Here is a 23,423-nt window from a genome sequence, read left to right on the forward strand (position 1 = left end):
CCCCACTGGCACTTGGACAACATCTGCCCAACAACTTGAAACATCATTTTCCAATGGAAAGCCAAAGGGGTGGCTGAACACCCCCACCCAGACATGGGAAGACATATAAGTGACCCCGCCAAAAAGAGCACCTGACTTTGAACTACCACACCAGCAATTGACAATTGAATAGGATTTGCACCTCACATAGCATCTGCCAGAACTCTCTGTATAAATGGGGCCTGGTATCCTCCCCTCAATGAGACTGTGGGGTCCCACATCAAATGGTAAGTCACATTGTGATCGATTGTAAGCTGAGTGTCAAGGTCAAATTGCCAACATGCTTGCTAACCTCTTTCGCTATTCAACTAGACACAGAGAGCCTGGGAAAGAAACGGGAGTTTCACGAAGCCGTCCATGGACCATGAGACCCAAGGTCACAAAAGCAGATGTCTGATGGAGAAGTGGACCGTTCTCATAACAAACAGAAAGGATGTGAATGGGTAACATCAACACATGGTGTGTGGGGTTTACGAAAAGCCATTGTTAACTAACCAGGTGTTCAGACGTGAAAACTAGAGTTGATTTTGCTTCTTCAGTGCCGGGATGTATATTCAATAAAAATTATCTCTTATGGCACCTCAAGACTGTAGAGTTTCCTCAGAACTGAATTCGCCAGCCAGACAGTTGAAACAGAAGGGATATATTGGTCCAGTATCTGATTTTTTTAAAAATATAAATGATGCTGTGCTTCAGTGGTTAGATGGCCTGCCAGGGGTAGGCAACCTTGGCTCTTTTATGACTTGTGGACTTCAATACCCAGAATTCCTGAACCAGCCATACTGGCTCAGGAATTCTGGGAGTTGAAGTCCAGGAGTCATAAAAGAGCCAAGGTTGCCTAGCGCTGGCCTAGACACTGATGTTTGAACATAGATTTTTTTCAACATTTATATTTTATTATGTTTTACTAATCTAGGTGAATTGTTGAAATATATTGCTAGTCCATGTAAGATATGCCATACACCAACCAACCAACAAATAAATAAATAGTTGCAATTAAAAAGCGCTTACATTGGGGATATTTTTATTTGAAAAGTCTAAATAAGCAATAACTAACTAATTAGCTAACTAACTATAACAATAAATGACAGAGTGATTTGATTTTTCATTCCAAGAAGATGATGGATAGTTTAGATTTAATATTAGATGTACGTGCAATGTATACAGGAGGATATATTTTAAAAAATCTCTGTTCTAGTACCTGAAATGCTTATGTACCTTTCAATAGAATAGAATAGAATAGAATAGAATAGAATAGAATAGAATAGAATAGAATAGAATAGAATAGAATAGAATAGAATAGAATAGAATAGAATAGAATAGAATAATGGGATGGGATGGGATGGGGAATAGAATAGAATAGAATAGAATAGAATAGAATAGAATAGAATAGAATAGAATAGAATAGAATAGAATAGAATAGAATAGAATAGAATAGAATAGAATAGAATAGAATAGAATAGAATAGAATAGAAGCTGGAAGGGACCTTGGAGGTCTTCTAGTCCTACCCCATGCTGAAGCAGGAGAACCTATACCATCTCAAACAGGTGGGTGTCCAGTCTCTTCTTAAAAGCCTCCAGTGATGGAGTGCCCACGGTTTCTGAAGGCAAGCTGTTCCCTTGGTTAATTGTAAGTCAAGGACTCCCGTTATATTTGAGAACAACATATATTAGATTTTCCTTCACCCAATTCTTAAGCATCACGGATGTTGGGGGGCTTCCTTGGCTCTGCCTTCTTAGGGATTTCTCCTCTTAGGCCAACGTCTGCCCTAAATAAAGATTAACCCTCAAGGTTTTGATCCGCGGCCATCAGACAAAGGCCATTGTGCTCATGTCATATAAAGCATTGGAGAGAAAGCTCGAGGCAGTTCACCTTTCAGCCAGGAAGGGCTAAAACTCCACAGAAGGACATGAGTTTTGCGCATAAAAATAAAAAAAAAATCAAATATCCTGAGAAATCTATTCGCAAAGCCAGGCAGGAGCAGCCTCTTCCCTTAAGGAAAATCTTCCCTCCATTGCTTTTTGTCCTGCCTTCAGGGTCTTTGGAGAATAGGCCCACCCCCTCTTCTTTGCGACAGCCCCTCAAATATTGGAAGACTAATGTGAGAAGGGGACGTGGTGGCTCAGTGGCTCAGGACGCTGAGCTTGTCGATCAGATGGTCGACAGTTTGGCGGGTCGAATCCCGAGTGCCGCATAGCAGAGTGAGCGCCTGTTACTCATCCCAGCTTCTGCCAACCTAGCAGTTCGAAAGCATGTAAAAAATGCAAGTAGAAAAATAGGGACCACTCCGGTGGGAAGGTAACAGCGTTCCGTGCGCCTTTGGCGTCTAGTCATGCCGGCCACATGACCACGGAGACGTCCTCGGACAAGCGCTGGCTCTTCGGCTTTGAAACGGAGATGAGCACCGGCCCCTAGAGTCGGAAACAACTAGCACGCATGTACGGGGGAACCTTTACCTTTAATGTGAGAAGATACTGAGAAAGAGAAACCTTTTAAAGAATAGTTAACAGCATTGTGTATGTTCATTTCTTTATTTGCTTATAGGTATTCTCTGCCCAGCTCCAAAGATTCCAGAGAATTTATAACAATACTTTTCAAAATAGATGGGAACGCTCGCCGTCAGAATCTTGCCTGTCCCATTCTGGACCACCTAAAATATATTGGACCAGCTGCTCTGAGGTCAGAATTGGCCACGACAGGCCTGGATTATTTTGTCATGGATCATTTTGTATGCCCTCTCTCAAGTGAAGTAATGAGAAAGCAACATGCAATCATTTTGCGAGGTTAATTGATTTTTCTGGGGAGAGAAGAATCCCAGAATCTCATCAGGGTTTCCCTGATGATTTTTTTTTAAAAAAAGAATAAAATGTCCTTCTGAAATGAAGTTGCTTAGGCAGTTGACCAATAGCCCTCTTGTTGAAATTACAGGATTCTTAACACTTGTTAAAGCATTTTTTTAAAAAATGCAAAAGTGAAGAACGGGCTATTTTCAGTGGCAAAGATCACTCTTAATAAGCTTTTTCAAAAGGCAACTGGATTTGATAAGGTTTCAAGAGAAGGAGGAGAAGCCGAAAGAAGAAGCCGAAAGAGGAGGAGGAGGAGAACAGAGAATAGAGCTGGAAGGGACCTTGGAGGTCTTCTAGTCCAGCCCCCTGCGCAAGCAGGAGAACCTATACCATTTCAGACAGGTGACAGCCTCTTCTTAAAAGTCTCCAGTGATGGAGCACCCACAATTTCTGAAAACAAGCTGTTCCACTGGTTAATTGTCCTCACTGTTAGGAAGTTTCTCCTTAGTTCTGACTTTGCTTTTCACAAGGTCACACACACACACAAAAAAATGTTCTGATGGCTACCCTGTGGTCATGAGATCATAATTGCATTTTTGGACACTTGGAAAGCAGGCTGCATTAACAGAGGGATAGAATCAAGATCAGGTGAAGGGCAAGAAAAACCAAACATACAGGTATAGTATAGGGGGTACCTTGCTCAATAGTAGTAATTGTGAGAGGGATCTCGGAGTCCTAGTGGACAATCACTTAAATATGAGCCAGCTGCGTGCTGCAGCTGCCAAAAAGCCAACACATTGCTAGGCTGCATTAACAGAGGGATATACTCAACATCATGTGAAGTATTAATACCACTGTACAAGGCCTTGGTAAGGCCACACCTGGAATACTGCATCCAGTTTTGGTTACCATGATGTAAAAAAGATGTTGAGAATCTAGAAAAAGTACAGAGAAGAGCAACAAAGATGATTAGGGGACTGGAGACTAAAACATATAAGGAATGGCTGCTGGAATTGGGCATGTCTAGTTTAATGAAAAGAAGGATGAGGGGTGACATGATAGCAGTCTTCTAATGTCTCAGGGGTTGCCACAAAGAAGAGGGAGTCAAGCTATTCTCCAAAGCATCTGAAGGCAAGACAAGAAGCCACGGATGGGAACTCGTCAAGGAGAGAATCAACCTAGAACTAAGGAGAAACTTCCTGACAGTTAGAACAATTAACCAGTGGAACAGCCTGCCACCAGAAGTTGTGGGTGCTCCATCACTGGAAGTTTTTAAGAAGAGACTGGGCAGGCATTTGTCTGAAATGGTATAGGGTTTCCAGCCTGAGCAGGGGGTTGGACTAGATGACCTCCAAGATCCCTTCCAACTTTATTATTATTATTAGCTGTGAATGACTTATGAGCATAATTCCAGGCTTAATTAGGGTTGTAAGTCAAGGACTTCCTGTAACAGAATCTTGCAAAGCTGCTTACTTACTCCCTTGTTGATTTGGCAAAGGACATGGCCTGTCTCTATCGAGGGCACCTCCTTTTACTCTCTATATCCGTTCAGTCTTTATGAAATGTGAAATAAACTTCTGTTTTTTAAAACGGACGATGGTTAATATGAGTTTCCCACATCAAAACAGCAGTAATATGTCCATTTTCAATAATAACATCCATGAAACTTGAAATGGAATCAAAGCGTGGCCAGCCATTTTGCAATTCAAAGGAGAACCCGCAAATTGTTGTGGTCCTGAAAATCACTTTTAATCAAAAAATCACCTTTGTCAGAATCAGGCTGCTTGTCCACCCCAAATATTTCTCTTCTTTACCTCTTCTATTCACTACTGTGCCAAAATGAATTTCCTTAGAACTCAGTGCTTTCAACAAACAGGATTGTCTTTAAATTGTACAAGTGGCAACCCTCTATTAAAATTATTTGAAGGCCTTTTTCAGATGAAAGTGCAGAAAGTAGTAATTAATGATGTGCTGTTATTGGGATTTAATTTTTAAAAACAGCAACCAAAAGTCTAGATGCTTCTATGTTTTCAGTAAAGTTATCCAGCATTTTAAAAGAGGCCAAGTCTTTCTAAGGAGCCATCCTGGCACTGTAGTATTTAAATTCAGTTTCATGTTTTCAAAGGGTATCAGGTTTCTAGTCCTTAGCATCTTTAAATTCAGTTTCATGTTTTCAAAGGGTATCAGGTTTCTAGTCCTTAGCATCTAAACATGTATGCTAAGAGCAACATAATCTTCTCCTCCTGATCAAAGCAACATCCCAGGTAAACTGCAGAGCGGCTGTGGCCACAATCTCAAGTCCCATCAGCCACAGAATAAATGTTTTCCCATTCTTGGCATTCAAAGATCTCCATCTGCATCAATCCACTTTTTTTGAAGATGTTTTTACTCTCTGGGTCGGGTGAGTATTTGCTCCATACTTCTGTTATGGGCAACAGACTGGGGTCACGTCTGGATAGCAGCGAGAATACTCTGTGCACAAAAATGGAAGGATAGTTGGATTCCCATCATGGACGAACGGCTGCAAAAGCTGATGGACTAAGCAGAGATGGCTAAATTCACTGCTTTGATTGAAGAAAAGAACACAATTACTATTGTTTCTACTTGGAAACCACATTTGGATTTTGTGCTTGAGGGAGGAAAAAAATATGAAACTTTTAATTTTGGGTTTTAACTATCGGATGGGTTTGATACTACAAAAATGGCTAGTATCTAAAGGTAAAGGTTCCCCTGCACATGCATGCTAGTCATTTCCAACTCTAGGGGCCGGTGCTCATCTCCGTTTCAAAGCCGAAGAGCCAGCGCTTGTCCGAGGACGTCTCCGTGGTCATGTGGCCGGCATGACTAGACGCCAAAGGCTCACGGAACGCTGTTACCTTCCCACCGTAGTGGTCCCTATTTTTCTACTTGCATTTTTACATGCTTTCGAACTGCTAGGTTGGCAGAAGCTGGGACAAGTAACAGGCGCTCACTCTGCTACACGCCACTCGGGATTCAACCCGCCAAACTGCCGATCTTCTGATCGACAAGCTCAGCGTCCTAACCCACTGAGCCACCGCGTCCCTTGGCTAGTATCTATTATTATGTAAAAGTAAAGAGTTGAGGTTATATGTTATTACCTTATTCTACTGCGGCAAAAAAACGAGTATGAAGTCAGTGCTTTTTTTTTTCTTTTCCTCTTCACTCTACACTTTTTCCTCTTCCCCTTCTCCTCTCCCACTTTCCCCCATAATTTTCATTTTACTTTCTACTTCTTTAGTTTATATTTCAATACGCTAATAAGAAGTTGAACTCAGAGAAAGTGGAACCATGTCTGAATTGTAAGGTGTCAAGTCCCACCCAGCTTGGCAAAATCTAGGGAGCAAGAACTACACAGATTTTGGTACAGTTAGCCCTTGTCTCACAGGGGTGAGTTATTACCCCCCCCCCGTAGATAGGGCTTGCAACTTGGGGGTCCTCCTAGATTCACAGCTCTCCTTAGAAGATCATATAGGAGCTGTGACCAGGGGGGGCCTTCGCCCAAGTTCGCCTGGTGCGCCAGTTGCGGCCCTATCTGGACCGGGATGCCTTGCGTACAGTCACTCATGCGCTCGTGACCTCTTGTTTGGACTACTGCAATGCTCTCTACATGGGGCTGCCCTTGAGGACCACTCGGAGGCTTCAACTGGTGCAGAATGCAGCCGCGCGAGTGGTCTTGGGGGTCTCCCGATACTCCCATGTTACACCTCTGCTCCGCGAGCTGCATTGGCTTCCTGTTGCCCTCCGGGTGAGATTCAAGGTGCTGGTATTGACTTACAAAGCCCTACATGGCATGGGTCCGGATTACCTATGGCAGCACCTGCTGCCGGCGTCAACCTCCCTCCGTCCAGTGCGCTCCCACAGAGAGGGCCTCCTCAGGGTGCCTCCAATCAGAGAATGTCAACTGGTGGCCCCCAGGGGGAGGGCGTTCTCTGTGGGCGCGCCAGACCTGTGGAACCGCTTGCCGGTTGAGCTCCGGATGGCCCCTGACCTTCGCTCCTTCCGACATGATCTAAAAACCTATTTATTTGAACAAACCGGCCTGGTCTGATGGGTTTGGGGTTTGGGTTTTAACATAGCTTTTAATTACTGTATTATATCGGGCATAATTATTTAATCTTTTTTAACTTTTGTATTTTGTATTTTGATATTTATTGCCCTGTACACCTCCCTGAGTCCTTCGGGAGAAGGGCGGTATAAAAAATTAATAAATATAAATATAGCTTACTTGATCCATTTTTTAAGCTAGTCTAGGATAAAATGTTCCTTTTCCATTTATAGGAACTTCATTAACTTTAGAATAGAATAAAGCTGGAAGGTACCTTGGAGGTCTTCTAGTCCAGCCCAATTCCAGGTTGTTTCTCTCTTTGGTCAGTTTCCAACCATTGTTTCTTGTCCTGCCCTCTGGTGCTTTGGAGAATAGCTTGATGCCCTCTTTGCAAAAGATTCAAAACCTCCCCAGATTTCTCTCCACCTGAGCTAAGTTGAGAAGGATTTAGATGTTATGGTGGACCACCACTTCACTATGAGCCAGCAGTGTGCTTCAGCTGCCACAAAAAGCCAACACCGTCCTAGGCTGCCTCAATGGTGGGATAGCATTAATAACAGAAGTGATAGTAACACTCCATACTGCGCTAGTGACACTCCCTTTGGAATATTGGGTCTAATTCTGGCCACCATGATACAGAAAAGATGCTGAGGCCCTAGAAAGAGTGCAAAGAAGGGCAACAGAGATGATAAGGATTCTGGAGGCTGAATTGTACGATGAACGGCTAAGGTAACTAGGTATGCTTAGCCTAACTAAGAGAAGGCTTAAAGAAGACCTAATAGCATCTTCCAATACTTGAAGAGCTGTGTTGATTTATTCTCCAAAGCACCAGAGGGCAGGACAAGAAGCAATTGGTGGAAATTCCTCAGAGAGAAATCCAGCCTGGAAATAATGAGGAATTTTCTGACAGTGAGAATGATTAATTGTGGAACAGCTTCTACAAAAAAGAGAGAATCAGAGAAAGGGGGGGGAAGAGAGTTGTTTTCTTCACTAAAATATTTATGGAAATATTTTCAAGAGGTAAGAGACACGGTGGCTTTATTTAAAGCCTTTTGGCCAAGTATCTGTGACATGTTGATTAACAAGCCAGTTAAACAGAGGTTGGGTGGCATGACAGAGCTGGCTCAAAAATCAACTTCAAAGGGTGCTTGACAATGATCCTCATCAATCTGGAGGGAGCTGTGGAGACGCAGCCAACAGACGAAAAAGTGCCACGGAGATCAATCACTACGGTTTGACTGCAATTAATCTTAGAGAGCCAGATGTGAGTTGAGTTTTGGGTGCTAACTTTGAGGTTACACAGTAACTGAGGAAGCATGGGAATAAATCAGGCCACATAGGTAGAGCTGTGGAAACCTGACTAGATTCATATCAGTGGAGAATACCAGACTTACAACTGGTCACTTAGAAACCATTCAAAGTTATCCCAAAGGTGGTTTTTTTAGAGGCAACTGGACTTCCTTATTTTTCTTTGAAGACGTTTCACTTCTCATCCAAGAAGCTTCTTCAGCTCTGACTGGATGGTGGGGAATGGAAGGATTTATACTCCTTGCAGATGGCTGGTCATTTGCCTTTTTTCTAGAGAGTCGTGGAGGCCACCTGGAGGTTTACCTGTCTCGTCAGGGTCACCTGAGTAGGTGTGTAAATAGGTGTGGGGCCTTCTTGGAACTGCTGAAAGGACTGGGCTGTAGACTGGAGATACATAGATCACTCATTTGCACTACTCAGGTGACCCTGAGGACACCGGCAGGCCTCCAGGTGGCCTCAACAACTCTCTCAAAGGATGCAAATGACCAGCTGTCTGCAAGGAGTATAAATCCTTCCATTCCCCACCATCCAGTCAGAACTGAAGAAGCTTCTGGGTAAGAAATGAAGCGTCTTCAAAGAAAAACAAGAAAGTCTAGTTGCCTCCTGAAAAAAGCACCTTTGGGACAACCATGACCTAGATGACTGAGAATCTCCATAGATCAGGGGTGTCAAACTGTCGGCCTGTGGGCCGGACACATCATCCGGAAGCCACACCCACTCCATTGCCGGCAATGGCAAAATAGTCCCGATATGTTTCGCGACGTCACGTGATGTCGCGAGTTTGACTTGTCTGCCATAGATGTTCCAAAATATGATGGACCTCTCGGGGGGGGGGTACTTATGACCCAGTTTCAAAGTTCTGATGGATGCCCCTCCAATGGGCACATGACTGCATTTTGGGTGCTTGGCAATCAGCCCGCACTTACAGCTCTTTGTTGTGTCCTGTGGTCATATGCCCATATTTTACAATGGGTTTGCCAAAAACTGATAATGACAAATCATTAGTTCGCTTAATGACTGCTGCCCAAAGAGTTGGTCACCTGGATGACCTGTTTTACAACCAGGATGGGTAGGCTCCCTTACAGTCATAAATTGAGGAGTATATTTATTATCCAAGCGTGGAAAGATGCTTTCTTGGTTGATCAAATTGAGATTTCGGTCTGAGCTGCTTTTGACATCCACCTCAAATCAGATCTCCCAATCTAATCAAGTTTATTTTTCAAACATTTAATTTGAAAAGGTCCTGATGTGAAGCTGATCAATCAGCTCATATTCTTTGCATGTAGTGAAAAATTGAAGTCCACCCAGTGATATTAACCCATATATCCCCAGAGTTATCTTTGAGGTAAGAGGGGGCAGCCTATAAACAAAATAAAACAAGTATAGTCCAGCTGTTCAAACCTAAAAGCATGTTGACTTAAGTATCAGAGATATTTTTTTATTCTTTAAGGAAAACAACAACACTAATTAAGAGGTTAAAACTTAAATGTTCCTATTTTGACATCAAAAATCCCCCCTCCCCCTTACTTTAATATCTCGGCTTTTTTTTTTTTTAGGCAGACTGATCAATAGATGGAGAGGGGGAAAAAACCCTCTTGCAAATTTCATATTGCAATCTCTCAGCCATCGCTCTGGAAGGACAACCCAGGCCAATGCTTTTAGCACAAGCCGAACCACTTTTCAATCAACTCACTCAATAAAACAGGCTAGGAAATGAATCCTCTTAGAGGAAGTAGGTAGTTAGAGAAAGTAGGTTTGAAAGCCATTTTGCTTTCTCTCCCACTTTAAAAAAAAATCTCTACTTTCTTTTCATTTCGATAGGCCAAAAAACAAAAACAAAAAAAAACAACCCAACCCAAATATCCTATTCCATTAAAAAGGTCATTGTCCTTGGGCTGAAAATATGGTGATGGGATTTATTTATTTGATTTTTATCCCACTTACTGCTAAGCTTGTAAGCCGCCCTGAGTCTTCGGAGAAGGGCGGGATATAAATGGAATTAAAATAAAAATAAAATAAAAAATTATGAGTTAGGTTTAGGTTTAGCTTAGTGTTAGGGTTAGGTTTAAGTTTAGGTTTAGGGTTAGGGTTAGTTTTAAGTTTAGGATTAGGGTTAGGGTTAGGGTTTAAGGTTAGTGTTAGTGTTAATGTTAGGGTTAATGTTAGAGTTAGGGTTAGGTTTCAGATTAGGTTTAGGGTTAGGATTTATGTTTAAGTTTAGTGCTAGGGTTAGGGTTAGAATTTGGTTTAAGGTTAGGGTTAGGGTTATTGTTAGGGTTAGGGTTAGTTTAGGTTTAAGTTTAAGTTTAGGGTTAGGGTTAGGGTTAGGTTACAGGTTAGGGTTATGTTTAAGTTTAGGGTTAGGATTAGTGTTAGTGTTAGGGTCAGAACTTTATTTGGCCAATTGAAGTGCTGGGTGGAACACTGTGTGGAACACTGGCAGCTGCGTTCAGAAGTGCCACACAGTGGTCAGTTAGGCACTTCTATTTATACACAGATAACGACCAATCACAATGTGACACTTGTAGACGCACAGAATGTTAACCAATCATTTATCAGTATTTCCCCATTCTTTCCACTGTCTCTGGGTGATCTTTCTACCTCCACAAAATGGCGTCCCTAGTGTACAGAAGCAAATGGCAGTTAATATGTTAATAACCAGAATAACCTTTTTTTACAGTCCCTATAGCAAACTTACATAGTATTCCTTCCTCCTCCTATTTTCCCCACAACAACAACCCTGTGAGATGGGCTCAGCTGAAATAGAGGGACTCATGCAAAGTCACCAGGCTGCCTTTTATGGCTAAGGCAGGACTAGAACTCACAGTTGCTAGTGATTGGTCCAAAGTCACCCAGCTGTCTTTCATACCTAAGGCAAGACTAGAACTCATGGTCTCCTGTTAATTTTCCTAAGGCAGGGGGGTTTGACTAGATGACCTCCAAGGTCCCTTCCAACTCTGTTTTTTCTATATTCTGCATTCTAGATGGCCATTATTTCTTAGAAGTGAAGTTGAGCATTTCTTGAGGGGAATGTCTTTAATACTATCCATCCTAAGCGTTCATAGAAGCTTCAAGGAAATCAGAAATACCACAACTATAGTTAGAAGACAAAAGATAGTATTTCTATATTATGCGATCACTTCCCACTTGAACCTCTTTCAAACGGAGGGAGCAAATACAAACATGTGAAGGATGCACGAAAATGACACTCTGTGGGTGATAGGACCTGGTGTGATCTAACACCGTGGTCCATGAAACATTAGAGTTCCAGAAATTTGTTGAAGAAAGTTTCAGGGATTTAGATAAAGGCTGATTTGTCAGCTCAGCTACCACTGCCCAACCGACTCTATTTAATTGCTCTTTCTTGATGATAATGAGCTTTATGTCCATCCAAATCAGGTCAAAGCTGGGTCTGATTGCACTTTAAAGATTCCTCTTGTGGTGATTATGCCTAGTTTTTCCATCTCTGAAGACACCGGCCATAATGAACAAATGAATCGATGAATAAATAATTTTTTTAAAAGGTTTTTTTTTTTTGCCAATTTGATAGAAGGGCTAAATTCATTCCTATTGTCTCACTAGCAGCTCGATGAATAACAGGTCTCCTTGCTAGCATGAGGGAATGGGACTGGGGAAAAGAGTAAATACATCAAAGGATGTGTGGCATATTATCCAGCAGCAATAGCTCATGTTAACATGAGAAAGGACTTACTAAGGCATGGGCTCCTCCTCCTCCTCCTCCTCCTCCATCATCTCTTCCTCTATCCCCTCCTCCTCCTCCTCCTCCTTCTTCCTCCATCATCTCCTCCTCCTCCTCCTCCTCCTCCTCCTCCTCCTCCTCCTCCTCCTCCTCCTCCTCCTCCTCCTCCTCCTCCTCCTCCTTGTGGCCAATTCCCCAGAGCTTCTAACAACAAACCCAGGGCCAACCCAATAGTAACTAGATTATGTGTGTAGCACCTCTGTTACAGCACTAAGCCATGATCTACCCATTTTTAATTTGGTGACACTGGGAAGCTGCCTTAAACTAGAAACCGGCTTAGCAAGGTTTATTCACCTCTTCAATGCATTATCCTGTTAGTTAGACCTGCACATTCTCCCTGCTAAAATCTGAGTGGTGGCACTGTTGTTCCTCTTTGCTTCTTGAGATGTTATTGATGGAACTGAGATGAAATCCTTCAATTAACCAGGAACCTTTTATCTGAAAGCTTGGTGAGGACTCAAGTTCTAAACTAGTTGTTTACTGTGGCATTTTCCCATGGTGATGGCAATCTTTGATTCAGCTTTCCCTCCCATTAATTCCTTGCTTTGACGCCTAACTCTATTCTTTCATCTGCAATTTTTCCTCCTTTCTTTTAACATCTAGGTTATCCGTTTTTCTGTCACTTGCGAAGGTCCAGTTTTACCTGTTAATGAGGAAAGGAATCAGCAGGAAAGCCACTCAATGAATGGAATGTAGTAAAATAATAATAATCCGCACATTATAAAATGGGACACTTGACAAGAAAAGAAAGCACTAACTCACCGCAGCACTTAATGATATTTAAGCCATGGTCAAATAATTATCCCCAAAACATAGAAAAGGGCAGAACTATTTGGAAGGCTTTGCATTTGACGCATAAGTTAGATTTTCTTTCTTTCTTTCTTTCTTTCTTTCTTTCTTTCTTTCTTTCTTTCTTTCTTTCTTTCTTTCTTTCTTTCTTTCTGTCTGTCTAATTCTGAAATAAAAGCAAAATTAGGGGGTCAAAGCAAGATTTACATTTGGAGGTCACATTGAACATTTTCTCCACTTCTACTTATGCAAGGAAGCAACATGTGCTATTACAAATATTTCCACCCTCATCCACTTCACACATCCTGTCCTCCCTTACTTTTCTACCAGAAAGGTAATAGAAGACAATTAGCGGGTGGAAAAAAAAAATCTTTTCTCTCATTTGGAGAAAGGTGTTCTGGGCAAGTTACATTAATCACTGTGGGACCTTCTTCAGGAAATTGCCTTATCTCTAATGGCACCTGTCACTTCACCACTCCCTTCCGTTTACATGTACTGCACTTCTATGGATGTCCTTCCAAGGAGATGGAGCAAGAGGCGAGGAGGAAAGAAAACAACCACTTCATGCACACAAACACACACCACACACAGAAACCACACAAACAGACAGATTGTTGAAGTTGCTCACCATTTATATATCACAGGGCGTCTTCAAACTTGGCCCTTTTATGACTTGTGGACTTCAACTCCCAGAATTCCTCAGCCAAGCATGCTGGCTGAGGAATTCTGGGAGTTGAAGTCCACAAGTCATAAATGGGCCTGGTTGAGGAATTCTGGGAGTTGAAGTCCACAAGTCATAAAAGGGCCAAGTTTGAAGACCCCTGATATATAATTTACAATCAATGACTGTTTTCTCTCTGTTGGTCTTTGATGCACTAAGGCTGAGATCCATATTTTTCCATAGAGTACAGAGTCCCTGTATGTAATGTTGGCTACTAATACCAGTACAGACCATATAGAACAACAGAGTTGGAAGGGACCTTAGAGGTCTTCTAGTCCAACCCCAGACATTTTTCCAAATCTTATTTATTCTCCTGTAAAAGAGATGGGGGCAGGGAGGGGAGAGGAATGGGAAAGCTCCCCACGGCCAACTTGCCGCAGGACGATAGACCATGGCCAACTCACTGCGGGACAACTCAACAATGTTATTTAATTTTTGAAAATTATTTTAAAAATTACTTTACTGCATGCAACTGGCATGTATTCATAACAGCTGCAGCACTCCAGGATCACGTGATTACCATAATGTGACCTTCCCAGCCAGTTTTCCATAAGCGAAGTCAATGGAGAAAGCCACCTCCACTTAACAGCCACCGGATTCGCTTAACGACTTATTCGCTAAACAACCATCTTAAGAAAAGGTTGAAAAATGGAATGTGTGTTCCGTAACAACAGCCTGTGTTTAGCCATGGAAATCCTGTTTCCAATTGGGGTCGTAATTCGAGGACTACCTCGGTAGACATGTGGTTCCAAAATCCAGCACTCTGAACATGGGGTCAACTTATTCCCTCCTTCTCTCCTCCTCTGTCCAGGTAGCCCTCGACTTACGTCCACAAATGAGCTCAAAATTTATGTCGCTAAGGGATACAGCAGTTAAATGAACGCTTGCTCCGTTTTACGTCCTTTCTTGCCAAGTGAATCGCTGCACTTGTGAAGTTGGTCACACGGTTGTTAAGCGAATCTGGCTTTCCCCCATTGACTTTGCTTGTCAGAAGGTCGTGCAGGAAGAATCCAGAGAAAGAAATATTTGGGGAAATATTAAAAAGGCAGAATATATTTCCCCAAAGAATCTTAAAAGGCAGAAACCAACCCCCCTCACCCCAAAGTCTCTCTGCCCCAAACAGAAACCAGGTCTGCAGAAATGCAGATGTGATAATCTTGTCAGGAAGATTCGAGTCGGGAAGCTGGGATGAGAAAGGCAAAGATGTCTAGAATCAACAATCCCCTCACACCAAAAAAAATCCAACACTCATCAGCCACAGCCCCAAGGAAGCAGGGTATGACCTTTGGGACATAATAGGATTAACCCAGCACCATCGGAATACCAAAAAGACACACTCAGACTCAGGTCAAAGTTCACGCCACAGGAACAACTCCCAACAAAAGCCCAAGAAGGTATAAAAACCCACCACTCCCTACTACACGTGGTCGTTTATTTTCCTGAGCCATCTTTCTGTCTGGCTCGCCTCTTCCATAAACTGCAACCTTCTTTCTAAAGCAGCCTCCATTTTGATGATTCCCAGCTTGGACCGGATCCTTGTGAAGATTTTTCTTTCAACAGCCGCAAAAGGGGATCGCATGACTGCGGGACACAGCAACCGTCATAAACCGTTGCCAAGCCTCTGAATTTTGATCATGTGACCCATGGGGGATTCTGCAATGGTCGTAAGTACAAAACAATAGTCATAAGTCACTTTTGTTCAGGGCTGCAATTCTGAACGGTCACTAAATGAACTTTTGTAAGTTGAGGACTGCCTGTGTATGGGAAACCAAAGGAAGCAGCATGCTGAAATATACTCAGAATAACAGAGTTGGAAGGGACCTGGGAGGTGTTCTAGTCCAACCCCCTACTCAGGCAGAAGACCCTATAGCAGCGGTTGGCAGCCGGGAAAAGCAAAAGAGCCACTCGGAACCGGTTCCATCACACACAAAAAAAAGTGGGAGCCGCAAAAAGTGCACGCACGTGCATCCACGCACGTGCATGTGCAAAAAACAAAACATTTTGTGCATGTGCAAAACGGGAGGCACCTGCGTGGTGACGGGTCTCCCTGGCGACAGGTGCTGGGTTGCGGCACCGCCTTCAGCCCGGGTGCTGCCAGAGCCACCCCCGGGACCTCCAAACCGCCGCCCATTTGGGGAGGTGCGTGCACAGCTCTCCAAATGGGCGGCGGCGCCACCTGTTTGCAGACGTGCTGCTGCCGGTTTGGAAAGCTGCCGCAGCCCGTTTGCAAAGCTACCGCCTTCGGAGGAAGGCGGCAGCCTGCAAACAGGCTGCGGCAGCTTTCCAAACCTTGGTGGAGCCTTGGTGGAGCAGTGGGCTAATGCCTCCTTAAGTAACACCAGTTGCCTGCAATTAGTGCAGGTTCGCATCCCACCAGGCTCAAGGTTGACTCAGGTAAAAATGAGGACCCAGATTGTTGGGGCCAATAAGCTGACTTTGTAAAAATGCAGCTTGGGGGGGGGGGCGAAAGCCCTAATAAGCAGGTATATACATAGAATGAAGGCTACTGCTAAGCTTGTAAGCCGCCCTGAGTCTTTGGAGAAGGGCGGGATATAAATGGAATTAAAATAAATAAATAAAATAAAACGGGCAGCGCCACTGCCTGTTCGGAGAGGTGCGTGTGCACCTCCACCCGTTCAGAGAGGTGCGTGCGCACCTCTCCAAACGGGCGGTGCCACTCTCCATTTGGAGAGGTGCGTGCGCACCACTGCCCGTTCGGAGAGGTGCGTGCAAACCGGGCAACTGGGAGGTGCAGGAGACGGCTTAAAGAGCCACATGCGGCTCCAGAGCCGCGGGTTGCCGACCTGTGTCCTATAACATTTCAGACAAGTAGCTGTCCAATCTCTTTTTTAAAAAAACTCCAGTTTTGGAGCACCCACAACTTCTGGAGGCAAGTCGTTCCACTGATTAATTGTTCAGCTATGCTCCTTCTTCAAAGAGGAGCCAGGCGGGCATATTTTAATCAGAAAGCTGCAGACTTTCTAAAATACTTGGCTATAAATCTCAATTAGCTTCATTGCCACTTGATTTCTTCCAGCCCCACCCAGGCTCCGGTGTTTAAGAACTGATGGTTATCAAGGATGTAGGATCGCTGCAGGTAAAACAGCACTCGCAGGAGCAAAGCATGAATGTTGTCTGATTAGTGTAATTAGAGCTCCTGCAATTAAACGGCTTTCTCATTTAAATGGAAATATTTGCTAGGGGTTGGGGGAAAAAAAAGAAACTTGTAAAAGCAAATTAGGCTTTCAGAAGCTGGTTTTCTGTCTCTTTCTCTGGCTAACGGTGTTGATTTAAAAAAAAAGGTTTAACAGATAATATTTATTTGCGGAGGGTCGTGTCATTTTTAATTATCGTCAAGACAGATTTCTCTTTTCAGGACAGATTTCTACACCAGGAAATGTGTTTTTTTTATTTATTCATTTTTATCACGCCTTCGTTACTTGATAAGAAACTCAAGATGGCGGACATGCATAATACTCCTTCCTCCTCTTGTTTTCTCCACAAGAACAACCCTGTGAGGTGGGTTGAACTGAGAGAGAGTGACCAGCTCAAAGACTAGAACTCACCATCTCCTGGTGATTGGCCCAAAATGAACCTGCTGCCATTCATGCCTAAGGCGGGACTAGAACTCACTGTCTCCTGGTGATGGGCCCAAAGTCACCCAGCTGCCATTCATGTCTAAGTCGTGACTAGAACTCACTGTCCTCTGGTGATGGGCCCAAGGACACTGGCTGCTGTTCAAAACTAAAGAAGGACTAGAATTCACTGTCACCTGGTTATGGGCCCAAAGTCACCCAGCTGGATTTCATTCCTAAGGTGGGACTAGAACTTACTGTCTCCTGGTGATGGGCCCAAGCACACCAGCTGCTGTTCAAGCCTAAAGGACTAGAACTCACTGTCTCCTGACCATGGGCCCAAAGTCACGCAGCTGCCATTCATGCCTAAGGAGGGACTAGAACTCACTGTCTCCTGGTGACCCCGCTGGATTTCATGCCTAAGGTGGAACTACAATACATAGTTTCCTGGTTTCTAGCCTGGGCCCTTAACCGCTACATAAAACTGGTTTTGTTCTTATTTTAAATTAAAGTTCTAGGAAGGAGTTCATCAGATTGGAATCTGAAGCAGGCTGCGAAGTGAGGTGATGCTGTGGACATAACTTACTTTGAATCCAGTAAAGCATGCAACTTTGAATGGTCATCAAATGAAATGTCGTAAGTCAAGGACTACTTGTTCTCTGCTAGGACAAGAAACCCTACTAGGAAAATCATAGGCTATGAAAACACTGCTATAACTCCAGTTGCCCTTCCTAAAGCATTGCAAGAGCATCATAATAACTGTGACAGTTAGAAACACAGAAAGAGCTTTTGATGGAAGACCTAATGACTTATGAGCATGCCAGCATGGAAGTGGTAACAAGATATTACTGTAGGAACTATAATTACAATCTACATTGTGTCAAGTATCCAAAACCTGATTTCCATTTTCTTTGGGAACATAGGTTAATCAATTTGTAATGGTTAATCAGTTAAAAACCCTTTAAAGAAAATTGATGTGATCAGCAGCTGCCTTAGTGCTGACAGCCACGTTCCAATCAGGGAGACCATAACAGTCACTCAGCACCTAATTTTAATTTCAGGTTGGTTATGCAAACAAATGATGAACTGTAAAGGACTTGACCATACTTTCCAGTGGGAAACTGGGAGCATCCCAGAACAAGCCTAATCCAAAAATGCTAGGAATATCTGGAAGTTTGGCATTCTGACAAATCAGCCATCAACAGACACATAGAAATAAACCACCTTTACACACCATTCAAAAGATAAGAAGGAAAGGAAAGACCAGAATACATCCTCTCGATGTCAACGCTGTGACAAACCGAGCTGAAGCCATTTTTCATTTTGTCTTCATTGCCGCATATTTAGTGTAGAAGAAGGAAGGGGGGGTGTAGTTCTCACTTAGCCAAAACAATTCTCATGCATGGGAACCAAGGTCATTGCTGATAACATTTTGGCGGCCTGGAGAGCTGGGAGGAGTGCCCGCGTTTTCCAACAATTGGTGAATGTGATTTATGACAGCAAATTGGGGTGGGAATTGCAACTTGCAACTTTGTAACCAAGGGGGGGAATCTAGTCATGGGTTCACCTTTGTATGTGCCATTATTTTGTAGCCAAATAAAAATGTTCTTTGAGGAAGAATTCCTTGCCTTGAAGTTCTTTTAATTGGTCTCATCTATCGTCACCATGACACTTGAGCAGTTTACACCCAGATAAGCAGGGATTATCCCCAGACAAACGAGCAAGCAGGAAACAACATCCTAATCAAGGGACTAGCAATGAGAAAACTAGGTTACTGTATATAAAGAGAGAACAAACTATGTTCAGTAGCATTACCTAGTTGGGTAATGAAATGCTTGTAAGCCAACTTGATTCCTTTTCAGCTCTAATTGATCTGTGACTACCTCCCTTAATCCCTACCAGATTCTGTGCCCTGTTTAACTTAAGTTCAGTCTTCTACTAAAAAATAGAAACAAATAGGCTTTATTTCTAAGACGTCACTGTGTACATAAGAAAGGAAAAACATCCTGCCTCCAGTCTGTGATTCATCCCAAAATTTAATTGGAAGCCTCTCACATGGATCTAAATCTTGCTACCCATATTTTACTTTCTGTAATTTCTTCACCCTGACTGAAACAATGGTTGCCATTAACAGCCAGTGTTGAGCAGTGGTGGGATTCAAATAGGTGAACCACCGGTTCTCTGTGTGGATGCCACTTCCGGAAGTCCGTTGTGGGCCTGGGCAACAAAAATATTAACTACTGGTTCTGCCAAAGTGGTGTGAACTGGCTGAATCCCACCACAGGTGTTGAGTCTGCAAAATTATACACTCAGTCAAGGACTGCTTTTACTGTTGCCTTTTGCTTGCTTGCTTGCTTATTTATTTATTTAAGGGACACTTTGAGAATTCATTGGTGCTCTTTGAGAATTTTCTACCAGTAAAGGCAAAGTGACCCTCAGTCTTTTTCTTGGGCTTCACCTGTAAGGACTAGGATTTCCGTTAACAGAACAAGAATCGGAAGGGGCCCTGGAGGTCTTCTAGTCTAACCTCAGTTCAGGCAGGAGACCGTATATCATTGCAGACAAATAGCTGCCCAATCTCTTCTGAAAAACGTCCAGTGATGGAGCATTCACAGCTTCTGGAGACAAGCCTGTCCACTGATTAATAGTTCTCATTGTCAGAAAATGTCTCCTTGGTTCTAGGTTGGATCTAATGATTGTCCACCTGTTACTTCTTGTCTTGCTCTCAGGTGCTTTGGAGAATAGATCAACCCCCCACCCTCTTTTCTGACACAGTCCCTTAAGTACTAGAAGACTGCTATCACATCATCCCTAGTCCTTCTGGGGCCCAGGAACTAGGGATCTAGACATACCTAGAAGTACTAGAAGACTGCTATCACGTCATCCCTAGTCCTTCTGGGGACCAGGGACTAGGGATCTAGACATACCTAGTTCCCTCAAATGTTCCAGCAGGAGAACCTATACTATTTCAGACAAGTGACTGTCCAGTCTCTTCTTCAAAACCTCCAGTGATGGATCACCCACAACTTCTGGAGACAAGTTGTTCCACTGATTAATTGTTCTCACTGTCAGGAATTTCCTCCTTAGTTCTAGATTGGTTCTCTCCTTGATTAGTTTCCATCCGTTGTTTCTTGTCCTACCTTTTTTATTTGCTCCACAGCTATAGACATGCACAAATAAAAGTTCAGGCAAGATTAACTGTATATGTTGATTGGCCCATTTGGGTTGATTGACGGCTTGCTGTAACTTGGAGCTATTTCCAGTTACAAATGATACTTTCCCTCTGGGACAGGGACCGAACAGTCAGGGCATTGCTCCCTAGTGGGAATGCACATGTAAACGCTAAGTGGCTTCAATGAAAGAAAGGGGGTCATCGCAAATACCTTTATGTCCATGAATGAGAAGCTGGATGACTGAAAAATAATATAAATCTAAAGAAACCACCTGAGATGGCTTTCTGAGCTTCAAAAAGGTAAAGGTAAAGGTTCCCCCGCACATGCGTGCTAGTCGTTTCCGACTCTAGGGGCCGGTGCTCATCTCCGTTTCAAAGCCGAAGAACCAGCGCTTGTCCGAGGACGTCTCCGTGGTCATGTGGCCGGCATGACTAGACACCAAAGACGCACGGAACGCTGTTACCTTCCCACCGGCGTGGTACCTATTTTTCTACTTGCATTTTTATGTGCTTTTGAACTGCTAGGTTGGCAGAAGCTGGGACGAGTAACAGGCGCTCACTCTGCTACGTTGCACTCGGGATTTGACCCGCCAAACTGCCGACCTTCTGATTGCCAAGCTCAGCAACCTAACCCACTGAGCCACCGCGTCCCTTAAGCTTTAAAAGAAAACATCAAATAACCTATCTAATACAGTATCCAAAAATGATTGAGTGGCAGACATCCCCTTTAGTTGGTTAAGAGGTAAATGCTGACCTTCCAGGATGATAGCATGTTCAAATTATAATCATAGTTTGTCCTGGTACAAGATCATAAAAAGGCCTGTTGTAAAAAACAATATATTACATTCACTCTGCAGTCAGCTACTGCTATATGGACCCACCCTGGGTGATCATCACACAGAGCTGTTCTGTTTTTATGAACACAGAAGTGGGGACCTCGTTACATTAGCCATTTCAGGGAGGAAAAAAATAGAGAAATGAAGGCAAAAATAAAAATGACTGTTTGTGAGACAGGATTTTTGGTCCAGGGGAAAAATAATGCAGTACATGTAACCCTTGAGTTATGACTACGGTCAAACTCAAAATTTCTGTTGCTAAGCAAGGCAGTTGTTAAGTGAGTTTTGCCCCATTATTACGACCTTCCTTGTCACAGTCTTTAAGTGAATCACTGCAGTTGTTCGGTTAGTAACAACGGTTAAGTGAGCCTGACTTCCCATTTTGACTTTGTTTGTCAGAAGATCGCAAAAGGGGATCACGTGATCCCGGGACGCCACAACCGTCACAAATACAAGTAAGCTGCCAAGCGTCTGAATTTTGATCATGTGACCCTTGGGGATGCTGCCAGGCTGAAAAACGGTCTTAAGTGTTGTGATTCAGGGTCAGCCTGTGGGTTCGGCAGTTGGGTGGGACGACTCAGAGGAGGAGGGGGGTGTTGAAGACCTTTCTGAGGGGGTTGAAGATCTTGCTGATGATAGCCCTCAGCCAGGCCCCTCCCACTTGGTCACCATGGAGACCCAGCTGTGTGAGCCTGACAGTGTGGATGAAGATGACCCACAGCTGGCCCTGTTCAAGGACGCCCGACGCAGGAGGCAGTCAATTAGGAGTAAACAGAGGAAGGCAATGGGGCTTCTTGGAAGGAGGCAGAGAGAAGCCACGCCCTGAACTCTATATAAGGGGAATGTCTGGGAGGGCTGGTTTGCTGAAGGCAACCGCTCGGATAGTTCGTGTTTCTTAAAGCTCCTGTTTCTTTTTTCGTGTCTTCTTTGTTTTTGTAGCTATAAATTTGGCAGGCGTAATTCCAGCCTCTTGCCGTTTGTAAAGGGGTTGTCCCTGCCTTTTGTGCAGGGCCGGTAGCAGGCTGGTACAGAACATTAAGTCACTTTTTCAGTGCCGTTGTGACTTTGCTAACAACCATGGCAAAATACGCTCATCTAGATTAAAATTTATATTCTCAAACTTGCCTGCTCCTGTTTCAACCATCCTAAATACGAGTCATTCGCCAAGCCTCTGAATTTTGATTGTGTCCATGGGGATGCTACAATGGCCGTAAGTATGAAAACTGATAAGTCACTTTTTTTTGGTGCTGTTGTAACTTCAGACAGACACTAAATGACCTGTCGTAAGTTGAAGTCCATTTTTGTTCCCTTACCCTGGCAAATCTTATCCTGATGCTCCACCTATTTTTTGGGTGGTGGGCTTCTCACTACAAATGCTTAGGAAATTAAATCCAGTTCCAAATTAGTTGATCTGCCTTGTGGAACAAGTGTTAGATCAGCAAGATTTAACCTTCACTGGATTTGATATTCAGTCCGCTGTGGCAATGTAGCTCATGAAATGCATCTTTAAATATGTATTTTAAGATCATCTACTCATCTGACTATGCATCTTGATATATTTAAACGCGTACTTGTAGATTTATTTATTTTTTGGGAGAAATGTGAATAATGAGGAAATGGAAGGAAAATATGCAAAAAAAAAGCAGGGGAATTTTCTAACTAAAGATCGGCAGAAAATGTAGGTCTTCCTCCCCCATTAAAAAAAATCTTTTTTAAAAAATCACCTTACGAAACAAAAGGAGACTCGGTGCAAGAATACAGTCGCCCTCGGCTAAGAACTGCCCTGTTTAGTGACCTTTCACAATTACGACGGCACCGAAGAAGTAACTTCACAACCATTCCTCACATTTATGACCGTCACAACATCCCCACCATCCTTTTATCACCATCTGAACACTATACCCAGCTTCTAACAAAGTCAATGGAGAAGCTGACAGGAAGTCACACATCACAGTCAGGTGATGTTGTGTTGATTTGTAGGGTGATTGTGATTTGCTGAACGACTGTGGTGGAGGTGAGATTGTAAGTCCCTCATGATCATGTGACATTTCGCTTAATGACCGTGTGGCTTAGCATTGGTGTTGCCAGTCCCAACTGGGGCCATTAAATGAGGACTATCTCTAAAACACTATTCTGTATTCTTTTGCTGGTTTGCCTCTCGTTTGTGGAGTGGGCAGCTCCATCCCGTAAGCATTTCCTTTTTTTTTTTTGAAAAGTTTTACGGTACATTTTTAAATACAAAACCCCTCCCCTCCCCCTCCCCTCTCCCCAAACCTCCCCAACTCTCCCCTCCCCTCCCCCCCTCCCCGACTTCCCAGAGCTAAGTACAGGGTATAAAAATACAAACAAATATAATCTAAAATATGCAAA

The sequence above is a fragment of the Vipera ursinii genome, assembly GCF_947247035.1.
Source record: "Vipera ursinii genome assembly, chromosome: 4".
Taxonomy (NCBI): Eukaryota; Metazoa; Chordata; class Lepidosauria; order Squamata; family Viperidae; genus Vipera; species Vipera ursinii.